Below are 21,405 nucleotides of genomic sequence, written 5' to 3' on the forward strand. Positions count from 1 at the left end.
ACTCATATGCCTTCCTTATTGGAATGGCCAACAGCCTCACGTGCGACACATGCAGCTGTCAGGACACGCTCAAACACATTATCAAACTTTCAAACTTTCAAACTTTCAAACTTTATTTCGCATTTTCCTTTGCACAGAAAAAGAAAATGCAAGGGCAGGAACAAAAAGCTGCACAATCGCAGCTTTACGAGGTTCCTGTCCCCTGTCGGTATCTACCCGCGCATTAGTGCTGAGAGGCATGTGATGTGCAGAGTGATGGACCAATCGGACAATCGTCCACTATCAGCAGTGAATTTTCTAGGCTAGTTCTAAAGAACATCCTCGAAGAACGCCTTATTAGCGCGACTAAGATTTCTGTGGTCTACAGGGCTTCGCGATAGTCTTTAAGGCTGCTCCCTGCCACTGTATATTGTACGCGGTCTGTTTCTGATCGTCTGTCTTTCTCTACTTCTCCCACTTCCGCACTCTTTCTCTTTTTAAACGTCTACTCCGCCCCTTCGTGCAGTGTTGCCAACCGGAACTACCTCTGGTTAACCTCCCCCCCCCCCAAACCCATTTCTTCGCAACCTGTTTCTCTCTCTTTCTCTCTCTCTCTATGTCATTAGCGAAGTGCTCACAGATATTTTTGTGGACGCTAAAGTGCTTGCTGAGCGGTTTCTGAAGCACACGCAAGTACATCTAGGTTCCGATGAAGCAAATGTTTACATATTTTTTGCCTCTGTGTATAGAACTTTACATGGGGCGTTTGGGTCTTAGTGCTTTCTGCATTCAGGGTGTGTGAAGACAGTTGAAGGTTTTCTCGCTTACATTCCCTAAAAACACGAAGGTTAAAAACGAATAGTTCGCTGAGTCGCAGTGAAAACTGCCACAACGTCCACAGCGTATGCACCTGAGGAAGGTCCATATATACGTCTTCCATGGATGCTAGGAGACGAGATTTTGCTTTAAACATTTCCGTGCTCTGTCTCACTTTTGATAATGCGCTTCAGAGGAAGCCTGACAGCACGATGAAATGGAAAGAAAAATGTGTCTACATCCATGGCCTTCTTTGTGATTGACTGTTTTTCTTGGAATTTAGAATGCACCTCGTATTTTCTTTTTATTTAATCAAACTGACAGGGCAATTGTAACACTCAACCTGACTTTGTCATTGTCATCGCACTTGAAAAAGAAAAAAAGAAAAACGGCAGCTCGTAATGAGGCGAATACAAACATGAAAGATATCTCAGTATACGTGCTATTAATTTACTTCTTTAATTGTGTATTACAATTAAACAAGGGTCTAGTGCAGTTACGGTTATATAATTCTGCATTTTTGGTAGAAATGAAACATTGAATGTGAACGTCAGATGTCAAAATCCCCTAGTAATTAAAGATATAGCGCGAACCCTCTGATAGTCAAGAATCCCCTACATATTATATACGTACCTGGATAGCTAAGGGTATTATGAGCCAAGAGCAGGATGTTGGAATCTGCTTGAAAATTTGATTATCGGTTATATCTAATTGAAGCAAATATATGCTAGGTTGACGCAGGCCACTCGCTGCCATGGCGTAGTCGCTTTGGCGTTGCGCTGCAAAGCACTAGGATCAAATCCCGGCCTTGGCGGCCGCATTTCCATGAGGGCGACATGCAAAAACGCCCGTTGGATTCAGGCTAGAGAACCCCAAGTGGTCGACATTTATCCGGACTGCCCCACTACGGCGTGCCTCATGATCCTATTATGTGTTTGGCGCATAAACTCCCAGGATTCATAGTCCTTTTTTTTTAATTTAGCCCATTGCACATACACCCTTTCAGACGTGCTGAAAACGTGCACATCGACTGGACACATATGTTAACAGCGCAACGTTTCCATGTTTGATGGCTTCATTGAACCATTTCAGTATTACGGAGGCATTTTTCTCTCACTGGTTTGCCAGCGAAAGGCGTGCTAGTCGAACCTTGCTGCTTTCGTTTGGTAATATATGTCGTGCTCGAGGGACTCCCAGAGAAATCTTATGGATGCATAGACGAAAACTTTTTGCTACTGCCATGGAAATTACATTGTTATGTATACGGTAACGCGAGTGTAGCTTGTCGTGTCCTCATTTAATATGCGACGCCAATGTTGTATTTCATAAAGTTTTAACATTTTTGCATGGGGTGATTTGCTTCCGCTGAGGCGTTCACAGAACAGGGATGTATCAGATAACCTGACAAAGAATGGCTGATATTAACGCAGCGAAGAGAACGCTGTAGCCCACACCACAAGATAAAGACACACACGCACACACACACACTATTTGTTGCAGAGATATCATTTAAAGGAACTCATTTTTTACATGATGAAGGGTCCTTTTGTGGAATTGACCACTAATGGGCAGAAATGACTTCGCCGCCGGCTAGGTCGCGCTTCCTGTCGTCGGAAAAACAAAAATGTTGGGACGTGCTAGACAGGCTCCATCCATAAAGGCTGCAGACATATCCACTCACGCTGTAGAAACAAAAGTCAATTTATTATGCCAGAAAACCATTTATTTTCTTGCGCTACTCTGTCAAGCCGTCGAACATGGAAATGCAATTATGATAAGGTGACATTACTGTCCTGTCCTTTGAAGCTATCTGGAACCCCTGCTCCTTTAGTGTCACAATGCGCCTTTATAAGCCACCGGAGATGGTAACAAAAGGTCCTGTGATGCATCGCTTTGTGAGTCGTATACTCTTTGTCGATGTGTGTCCCATTTAAAGGATAACATGGTACAATCAGCAACAAACCGAAATTGTATTAATCTTTAACTGATGCAGGAGTGAAAGTGGTTAACTCGATTTCCTTTTCACGCTGAGTATAAAATCACGACTCCAACAGAACACAAAGCAATTCAACAAACTGAGTCATTCACCTGACTCGCTGATTTGCTGCACTAAGCTCATTTAACGCATCAGCAACCAGCCTCACCGCAGATGACGCCATCTTCAGAAGAAGGGCTTCATTGCGATGCATGCAGCGTTCTCTTCGTCCACAACACTCATAGAAAGAACAAGGTAGTAAAAGGCTAGTAACAGGAAAGGGTTGGGGGTGGGGGGAATTCGGTTACTAAATTTAGCACCAGTTCCAACTTCTTCACTAGCTGTTTACTACCTTCGATAATACAGACTTAACAAGTGCTATGCCTTTGCTACGCGTTTAGTACGTTTTACGAAACGTCACTAAACCTTTGCTAGCTAGTTACTCACCCGAGAGATTCGCCGATGCACGAAAATAAGGTTATAGTAACGTTTACTTAACTGCGGTCTATGGCGTATTAATTAGAGCAAGTCCTAATGCGACATTTCGATGAACTATATGGCTTCTGTCATTAGGTTGGATTATTAATTATGATTTAACTCATCCCACACGTATGTGCAAACTCTCCGATATAGTAATTTAGGTTCATTTAGGTTCAAGGTTAAGGCGATATCTAAATATAAATGAGGCAATAACATGTAAATATAAATAAGGTATAAAACATATCGAGTAGTAACCCGATCATTGTATAGTGTAAAGCGTTGTTCCCCATTTCTGTACCGTGACGTTCATTACATGCTACTTAGCGTTTCTGTAACGCACGGACCCTTTTGTGAAATTATTTATGGTACTATATGGTGTTATATATGGTGTATTATATGAACCTAAATTATTATATCGGAGAGTTTGCACATACGTGTGGGACGAGGTAAACCATAATTATTATTCCAACATAATGACAGAAACCATATATAGTACTAAACTGTGTGGCAATGGTGGTTCTCGTCGTTGTTTTTTAATATGAATCATTCGTTAGCTCATCCCTGACTCATTGGTTCTGGTAGTAATGAGTCACAGATGTCTCTGTAGAACCTCTTGCGAGTAACGTGTCTCAGATAGTTAACTCTGAACCCTACCGACAGAAAATTACGAGTAAAAGAAAGTTCTCATCAAAAAATTATATTCTTTCCGGCATTTGGTCTGTCTGAACAAAAAGTCGAGGTTTCGCCCGAAAGACGAAGCATCAATTGCTATACCGAATTAGCAGACAGCTATACGAAGTCAGGATGGTAGTTTTATCGGGCCTATAAACGTGTAAATGCTTGCTTACTAGCTAAACTAACAAGCCTGGTGTCAGCGCGCGCAATGAAACATGAATATGTCACACTCGATGAGCGCGCGCACTCGCTGTCAAAACGCAGGTGTGAGCAAGCGCGGCAGCAGCAGCGAGCGAAGTGCCACTCGTGTTGTCTATCGCTTCAACGCAAGACCGGTGAGAACACAGCGCGCATAAAGGTGTGAACCGTAGCCCTCGGCAGATCCCTTTCAAAGTACAAAGTGCGCACTTGCTGGCGGAGTCAAAGATGACTCCGCCCACTTTCCCCCGCGCTGCCTCCCCGCTTTACCCCCCTATCGCACGCGAGATATGTAGCCGCAATCGTCAGTTCCCATTGGTTCCCATTGCGTGCGGTCGCGTAACAGGCAGTTGCTGCCGGAGCACAACGCCGCCCCCCCCCCTCCCTTCCTTCCTCCTTCCCCCGCATCCCCCTCCCCCCCAACCTTTCACGGCACGGAAGACGACGCGTTTGCTGTCCACTTTTTTTCCTTCGCGTGCGCCAGATTGAGCCGCGATCGTCGGCTTCCATCGCGTGCTTTCATTCGCGCATACAGCATACGCGTATGTCGCGCGGAGACGGTGTTATTGCCCTCGGACTTCATACGGAATATGACGGCGACGCCAACGGCAATGGCAACGGCAATAATTCACCTGGGGCGCTATAACGTAAAACTATTCCAAACTTTTCTATTCCAATTCTGCTATCAGTCCTCCGCGATTGGTCGAAAACTTTTTTCAGCCTCCCCACTTCACCTGTCTGTCACGCGACGTCACGAAAACCGCAATACCTCCCCATCTGATATGATGTGTACACACTGATTATGCATGATTTGACAGAAAAAAGAAAAACAGTTATTTCTGATTCGACCCCTTTTTGCCATTAGCCCTTGGCTATTGGTAAATAGTTTTCGGGCTGCCCCCACTTCACCTGCCTTTCACGCGATGTCACAAAACCGCACAAGCTGGCCGCGTCAAAGTGACGTGTACGCGATAAAGATGCATTAATATGCCGAACAAAACTGAATTTTTTTCGGAATAGCCACAGGCTGCCCCGTTCCGAAAGGAATAAAAGAAGGCTGCCGCCGATCGCTGAGACGCTGGCTACTCGCACCTGCCGGAGTGCATGGGTGTATTTGCATATAATAAAACTTCTTGTGTGACCGTGTAACGTTTTCAAGCACTTTCGGCACGTTTACTACCTCATTCTGCCAACTCTTCTTTGCTGGGGGTCAGTTTTAGCGTCATTCTTAAGTTTCCGTTGTATGCCGCCGCGATTTTCGACCAGCCACCACAAGCTAAGTAAGGGAAAGCCGACCAATCGCAGGCGCCTGCACCACCCTCTTTATGCGGTTATCGACTTTCAGTGCACTGGCTCTGCCTCAGTGAATCCCTCTCCACTTGAGCGTTCTCCTCGCCTCTTGTCAGCCAATTAGATACGACAAGCCGCTCAGTGTGGGCAATGTGATTCGTTGTTCAAGCAAACAAAAGTGACCTCCTATGAACGAGGAGAGCGTTTGATTGGTCTGTTCAGACAACCTTGCGGGTGACCGCCCGGTGCTTGCGTCGGTGGTTACGCAAATTTGACGTCAGGAAATTGGAATAGAAACATATTGGAATAGTTTTACGTTATAGGGCCCCTGGAGTGTCCATATAATTGAATAATAAATGGTAACAGTGCTGTTCTTATGCGAAGCTGGCTAAGAAGTGCACGAGAAGGGATGCTTTACATATCTGAAAACGATAAAGCGACTGGCATACTTGATTGAGGTAGACGCGCGCCAATCCATGTCTTCCGTCACCCTCCGAAACAGATTTGTACGTATATATATATATATATATATATATATATATATATATATATATATATATATATATATATATATAGCCAAGCTGGCTTACCGGCTATGGTGTTGCGCTGCTAAGCACGTGGTCGCGGGATCAAATCCCTGCCGCGGCGGCCGCATCTACATGGGATTCAAATTCAAAAGCGCTCGTTTCCCGTGCATTGGAAGCAGGTTAGAGATCCCCTTGTGGTCGAAGTTAATCCTGAGTGCCCCACTATGGCGTGCTTCATAAATAAATCGAAGTTTTGGCACGTAAAAATGCAGAATTCCTTCATTAGTTCAGAGAAATATCGCCAATGCTCAACGTATCCTTTGAATAGTGGCTCTGGAGCTGTGCAGCAAATTAGGCACATACCACTGTTTTACTAATAAAAACAGGCTGCACATTGTAGGGCCAGCACTTACTACTTTCCTCTCCTTCTCGCGTATGACGCCAACTTGCTTTTGCAAGTATGACCCAGTCTGTGCATATAATCCAAGGGGAGTACCTGAGTGCCTTGTAAGAGTAGTAATAAAACTCAAGTTAAGTGAAATCACTTGAAGTCGTTGGCGTTAGGCCGCAATCGCATTCATGTTTTTTTTATCTTGCATACATTAACTAGCTCTTTGAGACTACTGCCGTGTGCGTAGCGTCACACATGTACGAGCGAGGACACGTTTGAGCGCGCTAGTTTCTATTCGGCCATGGACTTTCCACTATATCGTCCTTGCGTCACGAAGGGGAGCATGTCATTCTTGTCTCGTGGCAGGTGACGTTCTGAGACGCTAGGTTAGATGCGCCGCATTCCGCATCGGCCCACGGAAGAGGTTGTAAAGTTTTTTTACCCTCTTTTCTCTACGTGGTCAACGTGGTTATATTAAACTGATAGAAAGGGATTGACCTAAATAATTATCCACTATGGAAGCGCCGCCTGTAGACATAACAGGGGCCACTACATAACTGGTTAGCAAATTGCACTGCACACACCGATGTCATTACTGTGTATTGTTTGTAAACTGTATGAACGTAAATGCGCTAGTCATGCGCACCAGCTTCTTGGGGTAGTAAATGCTACTACCTGCACCGCTACTAACTATACGGCTACTCAGATCTCAGTAAACTCTGTGACAAGCCGTTACTGCCTTCTTGGTTAGTAAGTGGCCTGGACTTTTTCCTATGTCTGTATGGCAACACTTGCTTTGGTCACGATATGCGTGCGCCCACACAAAGCCCGCACAAATTTGCAAGCCCGAAAGCCGGGCTATAGCGCGATGCTTAGCGCACGAACTCCCAAGTGCACGTATGGCCGCAGCGGCATGCGGTCGAGTGGGCGCGGTGGACAGGGTCAAGGCGAGTGGTTAGCCTGGTGACATCGCGACAAGAAAGGACGACTCGATGATGACGACGTTACGGGATGTGCGCGTGGAAGGGGACATGCCAAGTTAGCATGGGTGCATTGCTACACCAGCATCCGGCGTTTGCGGCCTGTGGCGATGAATAGTTGTACCACCGAGTCCATGCACAACGCGTTACCACGCCCGTTGTGTAGCGAGGCTACGCCGTCGCCTGTCAACCGGAGCTCTTGGCGTTGCAGCCAACGCAGCGCCGAATGCCAAACACGCTGAGGTCACGTGCACGGCACTCGCCCTTGCTCCCAATTCACGTGGCAGATTATGGCCTGCATATAGTTGCTTTAATATGTGCGTATAGGACCGCATCACTTACGCTACGCTATAGTCTTCACTCCTCCTATATCCACCATTAGAACGCGTCGGCTAACTTTAACTTTACGATTTTGGACGCGTTATTTTTTTTTTTTTGAGGTGGGGGGGGGGGGCGGCTTTCACTGGTGGCACGTTTCATTCACGTTTTCGTTGGGAAGTACAGAAAATGACACAAGCAGAGATTGTTTTAACGAAAAACTATGTCCCGAACTCGCTTTGTCATTCCGCGCGTATATACTCAATCTCCTGCGCGAAAAAGTGCGGTTTGCAGGACTCTCTCCAGAATACGACTGTGCAGATACAGGTATATTCAGCGCAACGGAGAGAATCAGAGTGAAAGGTGCAGGTGATAAGCGACTGTTCTAATGAACCGCACTTAGCGCTGAACCTGCAACCATATGCCTCTGCTCCGGCGAATTTGTGCGCGTAGTTTGCGCCCTCTTGCACTGCTAGTATTTTGGGTCATCAGTTCGGCGTCCTCTTATTTCCGCAGTCTATGTTGAGATACGGTATATAGCTTTTGGTGACACTCCACGGCTGTATCTTGAAGAGTGTTAGCCATCGACACTTGCGGCCTTGTATATATAGTATACTGGTACTGCTACATGAGATTTCCATAGAATGACCTACACTTTAGCAAGTTATTGCTTTTGTGGAATTGTTCAGAAGCAGGCAAGCTAGAATACAGAAATACTTACACGAATTTTCAACCGCCGGGCTGACAGGGTTTACTCAGCGTTCTCTGGTTTACGCACCCTTTCGTTGTCTGTGTCGGCACATTCTCTCCAGTCTGTGTAGGCACAGACTGTAGAGTCTGTAGAAACTTTAGAATTGGTACAATAGGAACAGTTGGTGTGGCGCGGCGCCTGAATTAAAATTGCGTTCCACTCAATTGTTATGGAATAAAATATAAGCGGCACTGTGACGTACTGCTTGCATCGCGATCGACTTCATCGTGGTGCCTTTATCCTTTGTTTGAGAGCTCTGTCGTTCATCAAAAGCACGAGTCTATGAACAGGATGTTGAAGGATTTTTTTCGTTGGCTTATGAAGTAAGGAGTGGTAAAGAACTTTTACTGTCGATGGCAACGGAATCCAACTCGAATGTGCATTGCAGAAATATCAAAACCTTTGATGTTTATAAAGCAGTGTTGTAATGACCCATGTTGTGACGGTATTATGAAGGGTGCGAGCACTTCTTATTAGTTTTCCAAGGTGAACTTGTTTATGCGTGGTACGTTGAAAATTTTTTCTTTCTTTATTTCTTCAGCCTGAACATTTAAGGTATGTTGCAATCTTTGAAAGCGCATTTAGGCTTATCGAATTTTGTTTTTCCCCCTCAATATCGCTTCAAAACGTCACCCTTGTTTTGCTCAAAACTTGATTTTCGACATCAGCTTGTTACGCGAACACCAGTAATGATAACATTTTCTTTTCTGATGCGAATTTGTATAAAATGTAATGAACTTTCTTTGTACATATGCCTCTCTAATGAAACCTAATTGCTTGAGACGTGCGATAAGGTTTGACAATACAGGCAATTGTTTAGAGGAAAGTTCTCAGTATATGGATGGTTTTCATGTTTCTTTAGCAGCGTATGTTTCGATCTGGAGATATAACAATGATGGTGATTCACTGTACAGCCAAATGATATCGCTATACATACCTACCATACCGCTTCTGCTTCTCGCCTTTCAGTTCGTATAGTTATCACGACCGGGGCTACGCCCATATAGCCAATTCATCATTAATACAAACATATCTATATTTTCTAAATTATTAGTTAGAAGACTCTAACATGCCTGAATAACTGTGGTTTACAACAGGAAACTAAAATTGTAAAATCGCGTACCGATATTCTAACACATTTCCTGAAAGCTGGTGGCTTCAGCCATTTATGAAAAAAGCTGCTACAAAGAGTAAATAGCTAAGTCGCCTCGTCTCATGCCATCGTCTTACTATTATTAGAGTGAAGCTGTATATGGCTAGGACCCGCCGTGGTTGCTCTGGGGCTATGGTGTTGGGCTGCTGAGCACGAGGTCGCGGGACCGAATCCAGGCCATGGCGGCCGCATTTCGATGGGGGCGAACTGCGAAAACACCCATGTGCTTAGATTTAGGTGCATGTTAAAAAACCCCAGATGGTCGAAATTTCCGGAGTCCTCTACTACGGCGTGCCTCATAATCAGAAAGTGGTTTTGGCACGTTAAGCCCCATAATTTAATTTTATATGGCTAGGGTTCCGTGCATTTTGTTCTCCGTGGACAAAACTATCATCATCAATGGCTCATACCCAGGTAAGCGTTCACGCTCCCGTAAGCAAGCGAAAAATGCAGTGGCTCATAGTCCCGTAAGGCAGAGGGTACAACCACTGAGCAAAGTGAAGCGAACAGTGCTCAAATTCTTTCTAATCACGCGTACAACATACATAACTGCTTGCTGAAAACTGTCATCATCAATGGCTCATCCCCCGTGAGCAATTGATGGCTCATACCCCCGTGATGAAGCAAAAAAAGCAATGACGCATTCCCGTCAGGTTCATGGCTACTCATTTTGCGTGAATGAACTGCAATGCCACTACCCCTGTTGTCATTGTCGGCAATTTCAATGTGGCCCTCTCGGTACCGAGAAGAAGGTGGTTTACGCGTTCCATGTTGCACACATGTGCCTTGCGATGCCACAGCGATGTGGCCCAACCGACCACCGAGTTGCGCGCGTGCATCGATTTGACATTATCAAAGAATCTGACTACAGTTGCGAATGAAATAATGACAGCCCATCAAGACAATAAATGAGTGTGCGCACCTTTCGTCACGATGACCACCGATCAAAATAATAAATGGGTTCGCACTTTGCTTCAAAATTATTTGCCACCTGTGTGTCGTGTGCTTAACGGCTACGCTGGTCAACCACCTTCACAGAGTGGAATGGTACATTTTTATTTTCTAAACATTTCCCCCTTCCTAACACTACGCGCTTTTTTTATTTTAATGGGATCATATTGAACCGAGAAACCTGAAGGCGTGCCGCGCGCTTCGTCGCCTAGCCGATCACACTCCGTCGCACAGCGGATTAAGACTTTCACATGGTATAAGGCGATTACATTTGAAGTACGCATCCTGCAAGAAAAAAGAAAAAAAAACTCATATAATAGGTTCGAGCCATATGTTTGACATATGAAGCAATAAAACGGGAAGTATCTCTTTGCCTCGAATGCGATCTCGGGTAGCGTTGGAGTAAACAAGCTTCTCTTTCTTTATTAGAATTCAAACAGGATTGCTTCATTCAGAGAAAGGGCCGCCCATTCCAAAATCTTAGCTGCGAAAAATAGCGTAAACAAAAATATATACCTGTATATAAAAATACAAAACACAGCGGAGATATATTGTCAATTCTCAGTTCTGTTCAGTTCAGTTCAATTGTTTATTTTTCACCCCACACACACAGAGAAAAAAGTAGACAAGGTGAAAAAATGGTCAACAGGAAAAAAGCTGCATTACAGCAACTTAACGTAGCTCCGGCCACCGTGAACAAGCAGCAAACAGGCGCAAACACTGCATCGCAAGCAAAAAAAAAAAAATGTGGTAATATGCACAGCAGTTAGGAGACCACAAGATGCAAAAGAAGATATCTTGAAAAGCAGATCCCAGAAAGTGGTATAGCCTCAATACTAACATCTCATGTAAAAAAGAAAATATAAACACCATATGTTCACTGATTGGAAAACAAACTAAAGCGGGCATAGTGTTTCCAGATGAAGAGCGGTTAATATCTAACGACGGAAAGCTAGGGGGCATCATTAGGGGATAGGCATATTTGATGACACATATAATGCGTTGAAATGGGGGCAGCGCTTATTCCTCTAGTGTAGGTTGGGCAGGTCATGTAATAAGCAGTCTAAGAGAGTACTTGCTTTAGGACCCGATGTGCTTCGAGCCCAGCGTAAATAAGCGGAAATAGCGACTGTCTTGTGGTTCTATTGAGATCCGAAATAGGTCAGTGCGTGTAAATATTGTATAATGCATAAACCACGCCGGGGTAAGTTAGCCGCGAAGAGCTTCAGAGGACAGAAATAATACGCGTAGCCTACTAACTACCGGTTTGCTTCGCGCGATGGACAGTCGTTAGTTCAATGTCTCCGAGTTGCATCACGTTCAGGCTTCGTTCAACATGCAGCAATTTCAAGTACCGTCTATAGCCGTAACCATGCAACGAGAAAGTGCAGACATTTCCCGGTTTTACCCACCCCGCAGCTGTGTACTCACATACAGCGAGGTTCGGAAGCCCGGCGTTCTAGCGCGCATTTTTGTTTCTCTTACTTTTGTTATTCGTTTATGTTCTCATTTTACACGTATGCCACAGTACGCCTATAGATATCATTCATGCATTAAACGGCAATCATGCTTTCCTCGTATATCACGAAATATCGGAAGCATATCGCGAAATATGACTGTGCGCACTTTTAATGATGGGCTGGAAATATCGACCGGCGAGCACGGCTTCGTAGGCGCCTTTCCTTCTTTCTTTCTCTGTTTTTCTTTCCTTTTTTGGGGGCTCATGAGTTTTTGTGCATTCTTAAAATAGACGTTGGTACAACACATGTCCTCACGATTTACTAATGGTTCACCACTCATGTAGCGTCTCAGATCAGTCGAAAGCATCTCTGCTCATTTTGTCGAACATATATAGAGGCACTGATATTTGTTCCACAAACTGCCACTCAAGGTTGGAGAAACCGGTCGATGAACGTACTATTGCCGATTTATATCGCCAACTTGAGAAGAGCGCGTGTTTAATTATGTTTATTGTTTTTTGTTTTAATTTTATTAAAGAGCACTTCTTTGTACTCTCTTTCAACGAACGAGCGCGATTGCTTGTGGGTTAGATTGCGTAACGCCTATAGCAGCCTCAAGACATCACTTCTTTTTCGTTTCTTTGCGTAATGCTCACGGCCTACATCGGCGGATCGACTTTTTCGAAAGCCGATTGCAAATCCGCTTAAGCTGACGAGGTACTTCGCAACGAGGAAGAGAAACTTGAGAAGGCGTTTCTCAGAAGTTACATTGCGGGAGAAAGTACGTTCGCAGGCAGATGAAATGCGGCAAAAGATCTAAGGCGGACTTGACTTCAAGACAATTTTATTTATTTTATTTGTCTACTTATTTAATTTTTACAGCGGCAGGGCTTAAATTTAAGGACGTTACTGCAACTTTCGTCTACAAAGTGGTCCTTCCGGCTGCTTTTGCTCCCTCATCCGCGAACACATGAAGTTAAGCTCTCTTGAATTATATATCAGACATATTTCTGGACTGGAATAATTTATTACTGTGGGTGTTTAAACCTCCACGGGGTATTTTTGGTGCTCAGGACTTGACTCGCATATGGCCCTCCAGAATCACCCGTAAATTGTCGCTTTATATGCGCATATGATAACTTTTTAATGGGACAAATTTTCAACAAAAATGAATAATATTCAAATTATTTTGTAGATGGTGCTGCAATATATAATCTGTTGCATTAATTATGCACTTCCGGCTGCGTATGCTCACGCCGGAGATACACTGTGTAAGTTCAACTGTGTTTCATTGATGCGTAACACAGCAAACGCATCTCCCAAGTGATAAAAAATTGGATTGGTCGTTTTCAAAAGCCCTCCACAACGTAACGACATGCACTTGGCCATAAAATGAATAATAAAAATTGTGCATAAAAAATCTTTGTTCATTAACTAATTCAGCGCAATATAAGAAATACCCTAAGGAGCGCCGCATGACGGCAAACTATATGTTGTTGGTTTTATTAAGTTGCAGTATTAACTACTGCTTTTCTTGAAAACTACTCTTGAGCGCGAGGTCACGCGGACTGAATTCCTCCGAGCGGCCGCCACATTTACATGGAGGTTGAAATGCAAAAACGCCCGTGAGCGCGTTAAAGAAACACCCGGTAGTCAAAAATTATTCCGAAGCCCTCCACTATGCGTCCCTCATAGTCCCAGTGTTGCTTTGGGTCACCAAACGCAATCAATCAATCAATCAATCAATCAATCAATCAATCAATCAATCAATCAATCAATCAATCAATCAATCAATCAATCAATCAATCAATCAATCAATCAATCAAGCAATCCATCAATCAATCAATCAATCAATCAATCAATAATTGAATGAATGAATGAATGAATGAATGAATGAATGAATGAATGAATGAATGAATGAATGAATCTGTCAGTCTTGGATCACAGTATCATAAGCCCATCCAGGAGATATGCCAAGAATGGACCCTGTAGGGGTTGAAGGACGGACTTCGGGATGAAAACCAAACTTGGGAGGGTTTATTTTACACTATTTACAAGGAGGTGAGAGTCAAGTAACACTCGTACAGTCATTACGGGCCAGCAGCAACTCGGACGCTGCGGCCCGCGGCAAGAAGTTCGAGAGAGGTGAATCGGGGAATCAGGGAATGCTCTGGTCTCTCTGGAATGCTTCTTTTAAACCCTTCGAGGACTGGAAGTCGCGTCATGTTGGACCAATGGGAGAGTCCGCTGAGATGACGCCATTTTCGGCCAATGGTTGGCGCCCGTGCCGCGTTGTCACACCCGGCGGCTCTCTGCGGTCTTGCCTCGCAGACTTGTAATGCGCTTCTTCAAAGGAGGAGAAGTGGCGGCGCTCGTGCTCCATTGTCCGAAAGCCCACCTGCTCCCGGTGCTACGGCACCGCAGCGGTAGCAAATGTCTTCTTCAAAGGCGAAGGGGGACGATTGGGCTCCATTGTCCGAAGGCCCCTTCTGATCCCAGCGGCGTACGAACTTGTTTGCAAGTGTCCTGCCTCAGGAATGTGGCACCCCTGCTTCTGCATTCCTCAATTAGCTGTGCTGCGATTCGAAGTGGTTTGGGGAACTCGAAGTAGCCGCAGGAAACAGCTCCATATCTAACAACCTGTACCCAGTGGCAAAAAAAAAACTTAAATCAGGTAAATTGGAGAAGGCATTGAATATCATGTGATATTGCATCATAAAACACACATGCCCACACGCCTGGTGAGATAGAAAAATCTCCGGTGCTCTGCTGGGAAGGAAAGCTTAGATTTAAAATGCAGGCACTATCTGCGGTATAGTTCTACAGTAAGGCAGCAGCATGGTTTAGAGAGCAGACGCTGTCACAGATTATTCTAATTAAGAGAAGAGGGTGAGCGTAAAGATGAGCAGTTCCCGTTGTATTATTATCTCTCTGTTCGTCAACGGTCGATGCCTGGCGGAACTCGATAAGCACGTAATTGCGTGGAGCATTCATTGGAGTAACAGAGTAGATGCTAGCGCAATAAATTAACAGTCCACGATGAGAAATAATGAGGCAGGGGAATGAAGTTAGGAAAGTTCCGCGTTGCATGGAGTCGGCTGGCACAAAACAGGGACAACTGACAGGGACGTGATGATTCAACTTTGCTTCTTAAGCATGACTCATAAACTTCGATAAATAATAGGGATAGGGGGTTGGGCAACAATGTATTGGGCCAGCCATCTACAAGTGTTCAGCACTACACCACGCGGCGATTGCCCCGCTCGCGAATGCGAACGCTCTGTAAGCAGTGGTCATAAATGATGATGTCTACTGATGACGACGACAACGATGATCCGGGCGAGCACAGCGCGTTTGCAAGAACTCTTTACGGCTAGGAAGACTGCCGCACAATAAGCGATGTTCCGCAGCACACGCGCGAGGGAACTAATCAAGATGCGCGCCGAGGGGAGCCGTTTTGTCCTCGCCGCTGTTGCGTATAGTCTTCGCGCTATGCTCGTGACGTCAGTGGCGTTTCGCGTATAATTACGTGCGCCGTCACTTGTGCCCCGCAACTTGCCCAAGCAGCTGCCGGAGAGAGATATAGTCAGGAGTGAAGGGGTCGGTAGGCTCCAACGTAATATCCTGGCGTATTATCCCTCCCATTTGAGTGCGCCCGTGCCAGGCTTTTGCAACCGAAATGTGGAGAGCTCGTAGGAGCGAAGAGAAAGGAGGGGATGCGCGGGCATGTGGTAAACGACGAGTGCTCCTACAAGCGTTTGTGTTAGGGTGCGCCATCTGTCTGAGCGAAGCCAGGCCTAATCGCTGACTTTGTGGTGCCTCTCATATACAGCGCTGCCACTTTCTCTTTCCCAAGAGCGTCGCTTCCACGTATTGCGGCCGAAATTGAGCTGACGAATAGAAGGTGGGTATAGTATACCAGCAGGAGAGGGGAAAAGAAGCCAGAGGATAGATCAGGGGCTGGGGGTGTTCTGTGAAGGGCCTCTCGTTCCGTTTGCGCAATTGGGTTATGCATGCGATCGGATTAAAGCCGCCGCATTTTGCCTGCTTGATTACGCGCCCCGGGGGCATTGCCCGTTTCGTCGAATGCATGACGTCAAGCGAGACAAGTATTTCCAAAGCTTTCCAGCGGTCCCAATAACGCGTACATGCAACTTTACAATTTACTGGCAATTTGTGACTCGTGGCAGACTTTGTAGTTACCGTCTCTATAGGTTAAAAGCGACGGTATATTGGCTCATCAATTTTCGGAGCAATGGAGGGTAACGAAAACTGCGAGCCACATGGCCAAGCGGTAGGTGGGGGTGTACGCACGAATGTGAATTTCCTTTGATGTCCTCGCCCGTGGTCGCGGCCTAATTGGCGGCGAGGGATAAATGCTCATTGCTGGTCTGATGTTAATGAGCTTATTGAGTTGCCTAACTCGGGTCCTCAATCCACCAGAGAGCCAAAAAAGAAAACATAAGGCGCAAAGGTTAGACTTGGTTGCGTCGAGCTTCAAAGCTGGAGGGTTAAAAGGCAGGGAAGAATCTAGACATATATAGCTGATTTTTCTACACCGGCCGAGTAACGTTCATTAACGGACGGCCAACGGAGTTTTCCCCGCGGTAAATTTCGAGCAAGTTCGAAGCTTTCGCGCTGTATTTGTATAGATTTTGTATTGCGTGGAAATTATATACTGCTCTAACGTGACAAATTTTAAGGAGACAACATTGCACCATGTCTGCAATTAGCATATAGTTTAGGTTTCCCCAGGGGCGGTCCGGAAGCACCTGAAATGCGCCTGTTTTCTGCACCCGCAATGCTACCTGCCGTGGTATCTTCACAGCTGGCGTCGCACTCTGAGCTCAAAGTCATTGCTTCTATACCAACCGCGGCGACCGCATATATAGGGGGATTAAATGCAAAAACACTTGTATACTTAGACTTAGGTACACGGTAAACAACTCCAACTGGTGAAAATTAATCCGGACACCTACACTACGTCGCGCCTCATAATCATATCCTGGTTTTCCCACGTAATACCTCAATGTTATTTTCAGCCTTCAATTTCACAAAAACGCATTGCAATGCTACAACGGTCAGTCGGCTGAAATGGATGGACGGCGTTCATCAGTTCTTGAGCGGTTTTACGGTCAACTGCTTTTACATCACCTTTTCATCGTTTCTCCCTTACTGCGTATGTAATTTCGGGCTGATTTTATCCGCGCATATCTTTTGGTATGTGACTTTTGTAGGAGTGCTCCTTCGCATGTCGACGGTACGTGCAGACGGGAGATAAAAAATATTTCCGACCTATTTTCAAATCGCTGCTGAGTGAATCGCCGTCTCCTTGGTATGCCCTTCGCTCTTGGTTGGCGAAACGATTAGAGTTATCTCGAAACGGTGCTAACTTGTCAGTTTCTGTGCTCCGTTACCGTACCTAAGCAAGATTTATGGTCAGTACAGTGCTTTTAAAATTTTAAAAAGTAAGAAGTACGAATATAATCTCACTTTATAGTATAGTACATTCGTATAAGTAAGCATGTAAGTATAGTCAATGAAAATAAGCTAAGGTCGCTTAGGGGAGCTGAAAAGGTGGGCAAGGCAAAAGCTTAGCTTCCGCAAGATGGCGCATGAAGTTTGAGACTTATACTCACTGTAACGAGACCGAGACCAGTATAGCGTCCTCTTAGGGAGAGTCACGAGAAGGATTCGGTGACAGTTCGTGGCCCATTTACTCACTACTAAACCCAAGTATTCCACGCGGCGAAGCTTCGAGGGACGCACTTTCCACTGGGGTTTCTGCGCGATGAGGAGTCTCGACAAAAAGTAAGAAAAACGACAAGAATTCTTTTTCCGCTTTCAAGCGTCGTCTTTCAGTGCGTCCCAAGCTTTTCGTTTTCTTCTTTAGCTATAGATATGCACGAGGACGGAACCAAGAGAAAGAAAGAAACGATGCGCGTGCACGTCGAAGCAACAGTTAAGTCTCTGTCTTTCTGCACCGTGAGTTAAGGCTAAAGGGTATCGTTTAGAATGAGAGCTAACTTTCCTCTTATACTAACCTGACTACTATACCTCTATTCATCGTACCTTGTCTGGACGTCTCCTTACGAGGGCAATCACATGGAATGCGCTTCGCGCAAATTTAAAGGAGACAGCGTTGCGTAGAATAGGAAGGAACTCAGTAGCACTCTCAACCCCGCCTTCGAAAGTTCAACGATTTCGGCCGCTTCCGAATACCGTTACCGCTTGATGAAGTTTGATAGGTCAGCTGCATTGCGTGTTTTATTGTTACCTTATGTTGCGTTAGTTACTTTTATTACTCCAGTCCCCCTTTATAGTCGGCTTCTCTGCGGACTTCCGACTTCACTAAGTACCACACTTACGAAACGCGATGCTTCTTCGCTAGAGAGTTTCAGCTTGTTCGCAATGTTCTTACCGCTTGCGGATGACCGGGTTGCCGAGGCCGCGGATGGAAGTATAGCGAAGCTGCTACCGACATCTCGAGAAGCTTTGTCTATCTGCAATGCGGTTTCTGTGCAGTTCTCTTAAAGCTTCCTAACCACTCACTGCCCCAGCAACCGCTCCGAGCCTGTGTCCCTTCTTTTTCTTTTCTTTTTTCTTTTCTTGTCATGCCGTCTTCCCACCTTCCCGCTTTTCTCCTATCGTCTTAGAAACCATGCCCAGAGACGTCAAACGACAGCCCTCATTTTCTTTTCAGGCTCTTTCTTCACAGCCAGCCACCGTCTATCGACAACAACCGTATACCTTACGTCCCCTTATTAACATCTAAAACCAATCTGCCAAGGACGACAAGGCCGCCTTTGACGAAGAGAGAATCCCCTATGGAAATCTAGGCCAGCATTTCTGAGGCATTTTATCCCTGTTTATAACTTTCACACTAACTTTCTCTGTCGTCCGACTTCTTGATCTTGGAATTGGAATATTTTTGTGTTGCGTGAATGTTCTCGCAGCCGGAAAATTGTGAAAAGGGGGCGCGCCAACGCTTTACTTCAGCAGTTGAGTACAATATGCTATACCTCCTGCAACATTACCTTTGCGCGGTTTCTGGTTGAAGTCTGAGTCACAGGATGCCGCTACCAGCGTTGTTGCTGCCATACACCTCTATGGTGTACCGGTATTTCACAAAGAGTAACGAATTTGCGTACAACCTAAAGCTCGCTACTATCTCGGGAACCCAGTAGTGGACGCGCGCGCTGAGCTGATTGCACAACAATAGACACTTGACTGTGACGGTGGTCGCTACAAAATTCAACGCAGTTGTGAAAGCGCGAAGTCGCGGTCACAACGAGGTAAGAAAAAATTGCGTAAAAGACAGCGTCATGAGCGGTAACCGCCATATTGGTTCCGGAAGCCACAGCGCCAAGCACAGAGCTGAGTTCCACGCCTCAAAGAACATGCGCGGCTTGAGACCCTACGTCGTTCTTCATCTTTTTAGCCTCGCAGCCCAGCGCGTTTCACTCTATCCATGCCTTTTGTTCTTCGTTAACAAAGGGCTGTTGCAGCCCTCAACGCGAAATAAGTGAAGCGGCGAATTAAAGGCAGCTTACGGAAAAGTGAGCCCCCTGAGAAAGTCGGGAGGTTTCTGCTGACACCGCGACGAACACAAAGAGGCTTCCATTGGGGTGAATTAAGAGATAAGCATGGCGCACTTGTAGCTGCGTGAAAGGCAGAACCGCGTAGCGAAGGAAGGCAATGTGTGCTGGAAATGCTTGAAGGAAAGGAACACGCTCGCCAAAAACGTACCCGGAGCGTTTGAGCCACACCCCGCGCAATCTTACGCCGCAATAGGAAACGAAGAGGTGCATATCTGGCACTGACAGCCTGAGTACTCGTGTCCTTTTGTTTTTATAGTTGTGTTTTCTCTGCCACTTTGCTTATCGCTGCCGGGGCATGTACCACGCAACAAGACCGAGAATGTGAAAATGGTAAAAGTGTGAAGTGAGGGAGCAACACAAAACGAGCTCTTCAGAAATGTAACATGACTGCTCTGGTTGAAGTAAACTAGGAAAAAAAAAAGAAAATAAGAAATTGAAGCAGTGAAAGCTAATTAAGAGGAAGACGGAGCACGAACGAGTAGTGAATGCCGAGTGATTCATAGAGACAGAAATCAGGTGACCTGGAACTCGCCGACTTAGCTTATCGCTATCTAGATGCACAATTAACTCTTCCTTGTTACCTTTGCTGCTCTTTACGTCATCGCCTGGCAATGAAGGGCGAGGTCTCAAGAAATAATTCGGTGTCCATTTTTCGGAGGGCGCACCGTTGTATCGTATTTGCCCTCTGTCGATGTCAATGAGTCCCTGCGTTTTTCTATCTATTGATACACGTAAGCCTAAGGCCCAAACAATGAACGTTCCTTTCCTTCGAGCGCTTCCTAACCTTACGTGAGGTCTCCTTACATCCTTACATTGAAGGACCGATTTAGGAAGCAAGCGTACTCTGAAAGCTCCCTTCGCCCGTCCTCACGTAAGGAGCGTTTGTCGCATGCCTGGGTTCGAGATGATCTCTTAAAAGCTTTACGCGAACACCATTATTCAAGAAAAAAAATGCTGTATCGTCGCACAATTTTTAAGTTGAAGAGCTAGTATAGAGATGTGCGGGTGTTTTTTTCTAGTTTTGTTCACTAAACGTAAAAAAAGTACCATATTTCAGTGCAAAACTTGATGTGATGCAGCAACGCTAGCACAACGGCGTCGTGCAATGCCTAGCAACGCCTAGCAACTCCTAGCAACGCTTTCATGCCGCACGCGTGGCTGAAACGAACATGCCTGACAAGACGTACCGTGCTCACGCTTCTCCACAGGTGGAGGACAGCGCGCATGCGCAAGGAAACGTGCAGTGGCTATGCGTTGAGGTGAAGCGCTCGTTCAGGGCCAGAAGTGGCGTAAGGACGCATGAAGGTAGCTTCGGAGCTCCCTTACGCTTAGGAAGCACCAAGGAAGCCTTCGCCGAGGGCCCCTCAGTAAGGAAGCTTTCAGAGTGACATAAGGTGGCCCCAGCGCAATGAAGGCTTCCTTACTGAGGTAAGGAAGGTTTTGTTGTTTGGCCCTAAGTGATGCGCGTAAGCTTAAGCTAAGCAATGCTGAGCGTCAGACTCGGTCTTGGGATGACCATAACAAAAAATTTTTTTTTTCACACGCTGTCAGGGTGTGTCCGCATATGAAAATATGACATATCAGCAAGGCATAAAGCAGAATTTTAAGGATGACTTTAATGGGCGGGCTGCATTGCTTGTGCCGTACTGAAGGAGTATTGTGCCAGAAGTTTCTCTTTATGTGGTAAATTTTCTTTTAAAAAACTTATATTTAGGGCCCTTCAGGTTTTGTACGTAAGCTTTCTACGTAGGTTTTGTACGTAGGGTTTTGTAACGCCGAGGCACATTTTAGCGCAGTTTCGGGGAACGTATCTGCAAAGTGGTGCCAGTCTTAGGATTTCTGCTAAGCTGACGTGACTGC

The 21,405-nt window shown here is 45.6% G+C and overlaps 1 protein-coding gene across 5 annotated transcripts in view; it reads left to right on the plus strand.

Moving 5' to 3' along the window:
• Positions 1-21,405, plus strand: part of LOC135905792 (neuropeptide CCHamide-1 receptor-like) — a 361,484-nt gene that overhangs the window by 101,883 nt on the left and 238,196 nt on the right. The window lies entirely within an intron of this gene.

Source organism: Dermacentor albipictus, chromosome 5 (genome assembly GCF_038994185.2).
Source record: "Dermacentor albipictus isolate Rhodes 1998 colony chromosome 5, USDA_Dalb.pri_finalv2, whole genome shotgun sequence".
Taxonomy (NCBI): domain Eukaryota; kingdom Metazoa; phylum Arthropoda; class Arachnida; order Ixodida; family Ixodidae; genus Dermacentor; species Dermacentor albipictus.